The sequence below is a fragment of the Pogoniulus pusillus genome, chromosome 3 (assembly GCF_015220805.1).
Source record: "Pogoniulus pusillus isolate bPogPus1 chromosome 3, bPogPus1.pri, whole genome shotgun sequence".
In the NCBI taxonomy this organism is placed as follows: domain Eukaryota; kingdom Metazoa; phylum Chordata; class Aves; order Piciformes; family Lybiidae; genus Pogoniulus; species Pogoniulus pusillus.
Window position 1 is genome coordinate 28,079,334 of NC_087266.1, and position 10,728 is coordinate 28,090,061.

The 10,728-nt window shown below is 39.7% G+C and overlaps 1 long non-coding RNA gene across 1 annotated transcript; it reads right to left on the reverse strand.

The window, feature by feature from the left end:
• Nucleotides 1-6,902: 6,902 nt before the first annotated feature.
• LOC135173828 (uncharacterized) lies at nucleotides 6,903-9,618 on the reverse strand. Its single transcript, XR_010301445.1, has 3 exons — nucleotides 9,382-9,618; nucleotides 7,575-7,645; nucleotides 6,903-6,972 (listed from the first exon to the last, which is right to left on the reverse strand). It is a non-coding gene; the product is annotated as an uncharacterized LOC135173828 (long non-coding RNA).
• Nucleotides 9,619-10,728: the final 1,110 nt, after the last annotated feature.

Below are 10,728 nucleotides of genomic sequence, written 5' to 3' on the forward strand. Positions count from 1 at the left end.
CCTATCTCCCTTTTTAAAGCAATATTTGAAAGCAAAACCTTGAGAAGCTGTTGTGCTAGCTGATGAGCTTAAGGAAAAGCAAAACTGTGTCTATCAGTACAACATTCAGCTGGGAAAGGAAGAACTTCTAGAAACACTCCTTTTCTGTGTCCAAACTTGGAAAGCAGGGGTAACGAGTACTTCACTCTCATAGTAGACAGATACTGATATAAAACTCTTTAGACTGAGGGGAAATGCAGATCCTTAACGAAAATAGGTTACTAGGTAAGAGATGACTGTCACTGTTAGATACTTCCTTGACTTCTTCCACAGTTTTTAAAAGAAAATAAATTACACTATTCTACCTTAACATGTTCTAGTCAAAACATATTCATACTTGTCAGACCAGATGGATCAAATCTGTCAGGCATCTTAGGCAGATGAACATGCAAATTGAAATTCAAATCACTAACAAGGCAGGTGTCAGTTTAACTCTGAAGTGTTTCTTGGATATTTGGAGAATTTCAAAGTAAAAGAGCAAATTACCTGCAGAACATGCATGCTTTCAGCTGTAGGTGACCTGAACATTGAAATAGGGTTTTCTGTATCACAGCTTAGGATTTATAAATCTAAACTGCATTTGAGTGTCATGTCAGATATGTAAGCTTTTTCCTGGATTTTAGCCAGGCTAAATGGCCTAGAAGTTTAATGGGTGTCTTACTGTGTGAAAGTTATCAGCACCCTGTAAAGCAGAATAAGTAAGCCAAGTTCTCTCAGTTCCACAGAAAAACTCCCTTAACCCTCTGAAGCCCTTTTACATTTACACTGATATGACTAGTATCAGATTCCTAGCCCCCAGCCAAGTAACTTCCTTTGAGAAATTTTGTAACAATTCTTTAGTAAATAGGAAGAATAGAGATGATTACTGTATGGTGACAATGTTTAAAGAAAAATGCTAGTAATTATGTCTTGAGACTATAAGAAAGCTATAACAGGTAGAAAAAAGGAAGCTAGTGAATATATAAAGCCAGTCCCAGTGTACTGTGCTTGTGTGGCTCTGTGCGTGTGTGTCAGCCTCCTGGAGTACACTTTCAGTGATGTACTCTAAGAAATGTTAGCCTTGTATGTAACTTTGTAAAGAAACTGTGTTTAAGTTATTTGATATCTGAGAAAGCACAGAACTCCTTCTACGTGATGGGCTGTCTGGAGACTGTTTTAAAAAAACATGCCAGCAGAAAGAGCTTCTGACCTCATTCTTATATGGAGAGACCAAAAAATGAAGGAGAAGACTCCCAATTGCCTAACTTGTCAGACATGACTGAAAGAATTAAGAGTGACATAGCTGGGGAAAACAGGGTTAAAAACTTGCTGTATCATTAGCCTGTTATTTTGCTAGACTTGTTGAAGATTAGTAGTGCCTTAGACAGAAAGATGAAATGCATGTTTTGATCATTCATAAAGTCATGCAGCAGTTTGAAGTGAATTGATAAGATCACACAGCTTAGTGTGTGATGCTTTGAGGCATCTAAACTCTCTTCACATGTACATGTCTTAATTCTATAAAGCTGTCAGTGTAAGACACCCAGGGTAAACAAGATCAGCCTTCCTTTACAGTAGGAAACCACCTCTTCACCAGGCTGAACAGTCTTAGCTCTCAGCCTTCCTGAACAGGAGAGATGTTCCTGAACAGTCTTAGCTCTCAGCCTTCCTGAACAGGAGAGATGTTCCAGTTCCTTGATCACTTTCATGGTCTGTATTTCATTTGTACTGGGGAGCTTAGCACTGCATCTAGTACCTTATATTTGTCTCACCAGCACTTAGTAAAGAAAGATCCCCTTCCTTGACATGATGGTGATGGCCACTGGTAAGTAAAACTGCAGATCCTGGGATATTTTGGGAAGAATTCAATCTGATTGTCACATTATCTCAGATGCATTTGGCCCTGTGGATGTTCATAGAGAAACACGTTCCTATATCACAGTCAGAGTGAGCTGTGAGACAGTTACCTCGCGAAGACACAGACATCTTCTGACCTACTCAAAATTTCATGCTCTGGGAGAATCATCAGTTTGTAACGTAAGAAAAGACTGTGAAGTTTAGCACTCTTAGCCAGCAGTGTGCCCAGGTGGCCAAGAGAGCCAATGGCATCCTGGACTGCATCAGGAATGGTGTGGTCAGCAGGAGCAGGGAGGTCATTCTGCCCCTGTACTCTGCACTGGTCAGACCACACCTCGAGTACTGTGTTCAGTTCTGGGCCCCCCAGTTTAGGAGGGACATCGAGATGCTTGAGCGTGTCCAGAGAAGGGTGACGAGGCTGGTGAGAGGCCTTGAGCACAGCCCTACGAGGAGAGGCTGAGGGAGCTGGGATTGTTTAGCCTGGAGAAGAGGAGGCTCAGGGGTGACCTTATTGCTGTCTACAGCTACCTGAGGGGTGGTTGTGGCCAGGAGGAGGTTGCTCTCTTCTCTCAGGTGGCCAGCACCAGAACAAGAGGACACAGCCTCAGACTGCGCCAGGGGAGATTTAGGCTGGAGGTGAGGAGAAAGGTCTTCACTGAGAGAGTCATTGGACACTGGAATGGGCTGCCCGGGGAGGTGGTGGAGTCGCCGTCCCTGGGGCTGTTCAAGGCAAGGTTGGACGTGGCACTTGGTGCCATGGTCTAGCCTTGAGCTCTGTGGTGGGGGGTTGGACTTGATGATCTGTGAGGTCTCTTCCAACCCTGATGATACTGTGATACTGTGATACTGTGATACTTAGCAGGAAATTAGGATGGTGGTACCAGAGATAACTCTGGATATAGGTGCCTAATTGTGAAAGTACCATTTTCCATAAGTTAACACTGTAAAAATCTAGCTGTTGTTCAGGAGTTCAGTGATGTTGGCAAAGTGCCAACTGGTTTAGAGATTTTGCAGTTACACTTCTAATGTTTTAGAAAAGGCTGACAGACAACGCCAGTAATGCAAATATTTTTCATGACCGTGTCATTAGTTCATTCCCTTTCACTGGTGTTCTGGAAAATAATATTTTAACCTTTATTTAAATGGAAAGCAATCAATTTCCTTTCTACTAAGACGTGGGCAATCTGATAATATTTGTAAAAAATATTAACTCATGAATGGTTAGAATTTTTATCTAGCTTTGTAACTCTGAAATGTTCAAGGTAAACACATCTTTTCAAATAAAACTATTGATTTGTTAGGGTTCTGGGATACTCAAACACGATTTATTAATAACTAGTTAAACATTTTTTGCAGATTTTTTCAATGCAAAAAGATTTCAGCCTGCCTTAATGAAATTACAATGAAATACCATTATCTTTGCTAGCTTTGCAAATGTTGTGAGATTTTTAAAGGATCTCTGAAACCCCTGGTGCAGAGCTGAGCCCAGTATGCTTAAAATATGTTTACACAGCTCTGTGTCCAGAAATTTGCTTCTTCTGTAGGTGAAGTGTCTAGACTACGGCAGCATCACCAATGAATTTTTGGTGTGTGAGCAACTGAATGATTAAAATACATACAACTGTATTTACAGTCTTATTGTAACCTAATGTGATGTTTTTACCTACAACAACTATTGGATAAACCATTATTATCATGGTCAGGACTTCTATTGTTTGTGTATGAGGGCATCTTTTTTGCATAGTACTATCAAAATTCAATTAAGGTTGTGCTAATGATTGACTCCAGACTAATAAGCTGTGCTGAAAAATTATTAAGGAATTAATCAATATAAAATAAAGCTCTTTTCATTTTCTTGGTAAAATGAAAAATTAAAAATAGTATGTTCAGGTTCATCAAAAATATTTCATAAGAAAACTCTACATTATTTTCAGCTGTTCTTTAGTCAAATTTTGCTGCTTTTTGTTCCAAAATGTCACTTTAAAACACAGACTGAAAGATGTTGAAATGCTGCAATGAACATTTTCTCCATTTTGAATAAAAGCTATTGCATAAGCTTGCTATGAACTTATGTGCAGGATTAAATATAAATTTAAAAAATAATTAAAAAAACAGATTTTGGTTTACCGTATTTGTTATGCATCTGAATACATTTCCCCTCTTCCATTAAACACCATTTTAGCACAACCACGACTGCAAATACATGGAGAGAAGCAATCACAAGGTTGGCGAAGAATCCACAGCAATAGAACAAATGACTCATGAAGCTTTTTATATCTCAGTGCAGTCTTGTGTGGAACTAATGAGGCAGAGCTATTGGACTGAACATTAAAACAGATCACCTGAGATTTCTGGTTCTTTTTCTTAGAAGGCTTCATCTCAGAGAAATGTTTGTACCTTCACTGCACCATGGTTTCTATCAAGAAAGTTTATCATGGTGGGCCTCACTAGAAAACATACAAATTAGTAGAAAATAAATTGGGATTACATGTTTGTTTCTTTGATTTCTTGGCTGAGATTACGTCAACAGTATGAATTGGGAGCACAGCACTTACAATTTATTCTATAAACCAAACATTGTCTCTGAAACCATTTTGCTCCTCTTTATCTAGCAAACTGTCAGGAGGCATAAGAAATAGGTTGGTAGCCAAAACTGGACAAATTGTCATTATATCAAGAGCTACAAGGCCCAGAAGTCTGATTTCTGCCTCTAGAATGAGAGGTTATAATGCTGGCACTTACGGGGTAAGGAGGACCTCATCTGGATGAGGAGTACTCATACTGGTTTCCTGTTTATGAGAGACTTCATGCACAACCTGTTCTGAGTTGGATGCATCATTGCTGGGTGCTGGGCCAACAAGCTACTCTGGAAGACGGTGCTAGACCAGCTTTCATGTTGGTACTTCAAAGTTATCTAGCCCAGTGGTAGAATGCAGAGGCTGGAGGGAAGACTCGGATGAAGTACTCACCTGTGTCCTCATTCACCAGGTCTCCTGTGGCTCTGCAAGTGCTGCAGCTGAAATCTCTTCCTCGCGTTTGAGAAACTCCAGGCTCTTTGCATGATTTATGTGATTATGTGAAGCTATAAATCTTCTATTACAGCTAAATGCAACAATGATACTGTTTGTATAAGAATTTGCGTCAGCTTTGCTTGTCCACATCTGTGTCGATGCTGAATTGCTGAACTACTGAGTAATGGCTATATAGAGAGCATGACTGAAATATTTAACACCAGGCCCTCTGGCCACAGAAGAGGACTGGTCCAGTTTCAGCTGGTTCACAAGGAATTACCACAATTAGCATAAACAGAGGTGCCAGAGTTTCATTTAACCTCTAACAAAGTGACCGCTTTCGAAAAATAACCCCACTGAGACTTACCTGGCAGATGTGTCCACCAGCAATGTCTAGCTGACCTCTCTGTTTGGGACCACATTCCCTTTCACACCACAGAATATGTTTCTTTCCTGCCCACCAGCATCAGCATTTGGGACAGAATGCCAAAATACATCATGGGCTCTTTCTCCTATTTCAATAGCAGACTTAAGCCAGTCACAAGTGGTGTTCCCCAGGGCTCAGTACTGAGACCAATCCTACTCAATTTCTTTATCAATGACTTGGATGAGGGGACTGAGTGCATCCTCAGTAAGTTTGCAGACAGCATGAAATGAGGTGGGAGTGTTAATCTGCTTGAGGGTAGGAGGTCTCTACAGAGGGACCTGGATATGCTGCACTGATGGAGTGAAGGCAGATGTATGAACTTCAGCAAGGTCAAGTCCTGCACCTGGGCCACAACAACCCCAAGCAATGCTACAAGTCTGGGGAAGAATGATTAGAGTGCTGTGTGGCAGCAAAGGATCTGGGAATACTGATTGTCAGGAATATGAGCCAGCAGTGTGTCCAGGTGGCCAAAAGGACCAACAGCGTCCTGGCCTGCATTAACAACATTGTGGCCAGCAGGACAAGGGAGGGGATTGTCCCTCTGTACCCAGCGTTGGTGAGGCTGCAACTTCAGTACTGTGTTCAGCTTTGGGCACCGCAGCACAGGAAGAACTTCAAGGTACTGGAGTGGGTACAGAGAAGGGCTACTAAGCTGGCAAGGGGCCTTGAGAACAAGTCCTGTGAGGAGTGGCTGAGGCAGCTGGAGCTGTTTAGTCTACAACAAAGGAGGCTGAGGGAAGACCTTATTGCTCTCTACAACTACCTGAAAGGAGGTTGTACAGAGATAGGTCCTGGTCTCTTCTCATGAGTAACTGATGATAGAATGAGAAGGAATGGCCTCATGCTGCACCAAGGGAGATTAAGGCTGGACATTAGGAATTTTTTTTCACAGAGAGGGTTGTCAGGCACTGGAACAGGCTGCCCCGGGAGGTGGTGGAGGTGCCATCCCTGGGTGTGTTTAAAAGCCACCTCAATGTGGTGCTTGGGGACATGGTGTAGCACCAGACTTGGTGGCGTGGGTGAGATGGCTGGGCTTGATGAGGTCCTTTCTAGCCTGGAGGATTCTGTGATTAAACTGCAAATTTGTCAACGTTTTTTGAGACTGCATTTTTTCTTATTCACCTCTGAATTTTGGACTGGTGGAAAAAAAAATAAAAAAAAGACTACTTCGAGGTGCTCTATTTAGCTTTTTTTCCAGTTGGGAATAGAAGTGAAAGTGCCAGAAAATCCATAAGTTATGTACTCGATGAAATTTACAATCAAATTATGTAAACTAACAGACACTTGGATGAATAAAACATTTGGATGAACTGATTTTTTTTCTTCAGAGTGAAATATCTGGGCTGCAGAAGAGATGTATATGATTAGTGGATGTGTACTAAAACTAGCCTTTGACAAAATTACTCTGTTTTTAAATGGTAGAGCTGCCCTTATAATACCTAATTGCAGAAGGAAAACAGCAAGTCTGAGACTGAATCAGTGCAGACTATTTCAAAGACCTGTCAGTAAACATTTTTGTATGTAACATACTCTTTTGTACTTATTTTGTACACTGCATATGTATCATAGTCAATTAAGAAAATTCAGAGAGCTCACAAGAGAATAGTGGAAATGCTGGTTTTAATGTGGCCTTCTCCTTATATCCTGAAAGTCTGTTACCTAGAAGGAAAAAAGAAAACACATTTTTTCAACATGAGTTGTAACTGACCATGTTCTCAGTTATGGTTCTCTCTGTTATTTACTATGTGCTAAAAGATTTCTTCCTCCAGAACTTTTCCAGGGCTGAAAACCCATTTCCAGGATTTGACTGAATTCTGTTCAATCAATAAGACCAAAAATTCATATTTTCCTTTTTCTTTATTTTTTGGAAACACTTTCGTAACTTCACACATTTCAAAAGATTCTTCAGTATAACCTCTTTTTCTTTGCTGTGGTTATGTCAGTTTCTTTCAGCTCCTAAAATAAAATTAATCAGGTCTAACCAATTTTAAGACATTTAATCCTCAAAACATGTTTTCATTTTGCTGTAGAGAAAGACCTTTGCACTTTTTGGGCGAAGTAATTTTGCTATCAGCTGGCCTGACCTACCCAGAGAGCACTATTCAGAAGGATTACAAAAAGCACCAGTTTAGCTGGCAGCTTTCCCTTTCAATATGACTGTAGGCCAACTCTACCATCACTTTATTTGCGGCTTAGAAAGTCTGAAATTACATCCTGGAACTCTCTCAGTGTTTTTTGCCTTGCTTTTTTCTGATACTCACTTTGGATGGTTGTTTTTCAATACCTTAGTAATTTCATCTTATTTCTACTGTCTGCGTTTTCGCTTCTTCTGCTAAAGGAGAAAGAAAAAAATATATTGAAGACAAATTAGTTTTACTGTATTTTCTATATTTTAAGTTTAGTTATATTTTGTACTCGTGTTTTTCCTTTTATTTTCTTTTATGGAAGTTCCAGCTCTTTTAGCTTATTTTTCACACTTATATTTCATACTGCAATATGTCACTGTATAAAGACATTGATCTCCAGTTATAAAACTTAAACCTGCAGCTCATATGGTCTATTGAAACAAAGTGGGATTTGTCATTGCTTAATCTGAGAAAAGAGTAGAAACCCAAGGGGTAAAAAGAAATATTGACAAAGACTTTAAGATTAAAATCAAAATTCCTAAAGAGGGAAGAATTTTATTGTTATGGAGTAACAAACAGGAAAAATGAAATTAAATGCAAAGAATGGGCCATAAAAGCAAATGAAGATTTCTCAGCAAGTAATTGTTATGACTTAGTGAACCACACAAGCCAAAACAGGCAAAAGAGACAATACAACACTGAATTGCACTTTATATGTATGACAACATATTTGTGCTCTAAGCCAGCAAACAGACACACACCATAAACCAAAAACTGCTGAAAACTACAAGATCTGACTGTTCAAACCAAAAGGTGATGATGAAACCATATGAAACAATGAGAGATTTGTAAAAGACCTGTATGGTATTTCCACTGCAGCTGAAGGTATTCATCACATTGCACAACAGAAGCACATACTTCTGACAAAGAGGTGTGCAGATGCAGTATGCTACTTATACCAGAAGTCAGAAATGTAAACACAGGCAAATAACACTGTGAATGTATGACTTGTGAGTTCCAATGCCTGTGGCTTTTTCCTATGTTCTTTCTATTTGTATAATTAAACATTTGAATCACACTGGTTTATGCCTGCGGGGAAAATGCCTATGGCAGGGGATAGTAACTAGATGATCTTTGAGGTCCCTTCCAATCTAAACCATTCTATGATTCTATGAATATTTTTAATAATCATATACTTTTATAGTTAAAGTAGTTAAGATGTTTTCCTGTCTCTGAGCATCTGTGATGAGAAGTCTGGCTGAGAAAGACTTCATGATTGATTTAGCTGAAAATGCTGAATAGGTAGTAATGAAGGAAAAGTTTAAAGCACTAAGCATTTTCTAGGGTATTGACAGATTTCTGTGTACTTCCTGGAACTGCATAACTTGATTTCTGGCACTAAAATCCACATAAATCCATGCTAATAATTTGAAAAAAAAAATCACACCAGAATAAATATACAGCTCAAAATTACTTCATGGATCCCAAATTTTGAACAGAGAAATATTTACCCAGATACTTTTTAGTCTTGATGTATTCTTTGACAGTCTACAAATAATTCCAGAAACTCCATTGTCACCTGAAGCATGGATTTATAAAGCATATCAGTGATTTCAAGGATGAAATAGTTAACTTAAAATTATTGCTTTGATAATATTTTTGTTGCATTGTTGCAGAGGTAGGAATTTAATGTGGCCGAGTCAGGAATTGTTATACAAAAACAGAATAATTTTATTTTCCAAAAAACCTGCCCCCAAAACTATTTATACAAAGATTAATTTAGTTTAATTACCAGGTTCAGCTTGTTTGAGAATATCTACAGGAATGCCATTGATAATCTGACTATTTTGGAAGTCAGAAGTTGGAAAAGGCTTTAGCTATTAATTAATAGCATTTTTCTTTACTAATAAAGCTAAGCCAAAATAACTCATGATCAGACTACCTTCGTTGTGAGGCCTGTCCTTCTGTTCCCTTTCAGCAGCTGCAGGAGGGTCGTTAAGAGTCGTTAGGCTTTCCACAAAGGTGTCAATGGGTGAAGCATTCCTTTGAAGCTCTTTCTGTATCCAGGCCAGGCGAGAGGGGGGTGGGGGAGAAGTCTCAGGCAGGCAAGAATGTTCAGGCAGGAACGAACTCCAAGGCAGGAACCCCTAAGGTGGGAAGCTCCCAATATTTATACCCTCTCTAGACAAAGAGCAGAGTTACCACTTCCTTAGGTGCGAAGGATACAGCCAATCCCAGCCCGATTCCAGCGCGGGCACTGCACGGTGCCGGAAGGGTCCCTGTTCACCCCCTTCACACCTGCAGGGCAAGGTGGGGGGGGGAAACAGGCGGGTTTTCCTCTCCCATTCAAGCCACAGAGGGAGAGGAATTTAGGGGTATACAGAACTCCAGGACATGCATGTAAAATCAGAAAACAGGGTTGTCCATTTCCCAGAAGTCCCTGGTGATGAAAAGGGAGTCATTGCACAAAAAGTTCTATCAAACTTGAAGAGAAAAATTGCAATGTATGTGGTGACAATTGTCTGAAATGAAAGGCAAAAATAGAGCTGCACAAACACATTTTCTCATTGATGGTTTCTTTAAGAGGACAAAAAAGAATAATTCTGCACAAACACAAAACATGTCTCTTGAGAAATGCCCGTGGTGAGCTCTCCTTGAAACCGAGTATAGATAGAATACCTCACACAACTTCCCTCTTGATCCAAAGTCAGGGATATAGACTCATTCTATCCATGAAGCTTTGAAACAAAATCCATTTTCCATCAGCCCTTTTTGACCACTCTTAGTGACTTCTTCATTGTGCATTTCATCGATTTTGGGAGACTGCATAGTCATCTATAGTTAATGACTATGTCTGTTGTAGGGTTTACTCTCTTCTGCAATGGCAAAGAAAAATGGCTACCACTCTTTGTGCATTTTGGAAACAAGATAATTGACAGTTGCATTTTTATTGGACTTTGCCCAATTAATTAGTGCCATGTCTAAAACCCTAGCTTCAAACTAGCACACACTGGAAGAACCCTTGACCAGTGATGTATACTTTCTCCAGAATTGTTTTGAGATGAATTGTCAGAAGGATTAAGAAAAATAATTACTGTTTTTCTCTCACAGAGAATCTGGGCATTCAGGTTCCACTGGTAGGACATGGTAGCATTTGAAGTGAAGACCAAAGGACAGGAGGAACTGGAAAAAGAAGAAATTAACCAATTGTGAGATCTGACAACAAAAATCCCATCAGAGACACCCCCATGGTTTTTCTGAATGCAGATGGCAATACTTAGGATTTCTA